The 765-nt window shown below is 21.8% G+C and overlaps 1 protein-coding gene across 2 annotated transcripts in view; it reads left to right on the forward strand.

Moving 5' to 3' along the window:
- LOC100163976 (elongation of very long chain fatty acids protein AAEL008004) overlaps positions 1 to 765 on the forward strand; it is a 127073-nt gene that overhangs the window by 24013 nt on the left and 102295 nt on the right. The window lies entirely within an intron of this gene.

Raw genomic sequence — 765 nt, forward strand, 5'->3', positions numbered from 1 at the left:
TCATAATATTTATTTAGGTACTTATAACGCGTTATACATCAACAAAAAACCGTGGTACTATCATAGATATATAAATAGTATACTTTAGAAGTTTCAAGTACCCCACGAATAATATTATACAATCACAACAAAATAACTAAAATAGTTATCCTAGGTTTTTAATATGTAATTTCGTCCAAATTTTGTACTTAAAATGACTATAAAAATAAACTGCGTAAATGTATTTTTTAGATTTTTTGGTAACAGAATTAATTACTTACGTGGAATCTTGTTTTAAATTTTCAATTCTTAGATACAAAAATTGAACATTTTATAAATTTTTAACTACAAAATAATTTTTCAAATTAAAATTTGATAAATTTTGTCAAAATTTGATCTTTAAATGCTTATAAAAAAAAATTGTGCCTATGTATTTTTAATATTTTTCAACTGATATTGTAACAATATATCAGGAGCTTTGTATTAAATTTATACACTTTTTGGCCCAACAGATAAGACTTTATTGATATTTATAGAAAAAAAAAACTAAAAAAATTGAAAACTTACAATGTCCGTAAACAGCTCAAAAAGAGTCAAATTATTTTAAAAATTTTATCGTATATATATAAAATGCTAATATAAACATTCAGTGAAATTTTCAAGTTTTTACAGTCACTCGTTTTTTAATTACAACAAAATAAGAAAATCGTTACGTAAGAAATCGAGTGAATATCAAATGTTGTAAAAATATGAATTTCAAACGCCCATAAAAATTTAATTTGAGTT

The sequence above is a fragment of the Acyrthosiphon pisum genome, chromosome A1 (genome assembly GCF_005508785.2).
Source record: "Acyrthosiphon pisum isolate AL4f chromosome A1, pea_aphid_22Mar2018_4r6ur, whole genome shotgun sequence".
In the NCBI taxonomy this organism is placed as follows: Eukaryota; Metazoa; Arthropoda; class Insecta; order Hemiptera; family Aphididae; genus Acyrthosiphon; species Acyrthosiphon pisum.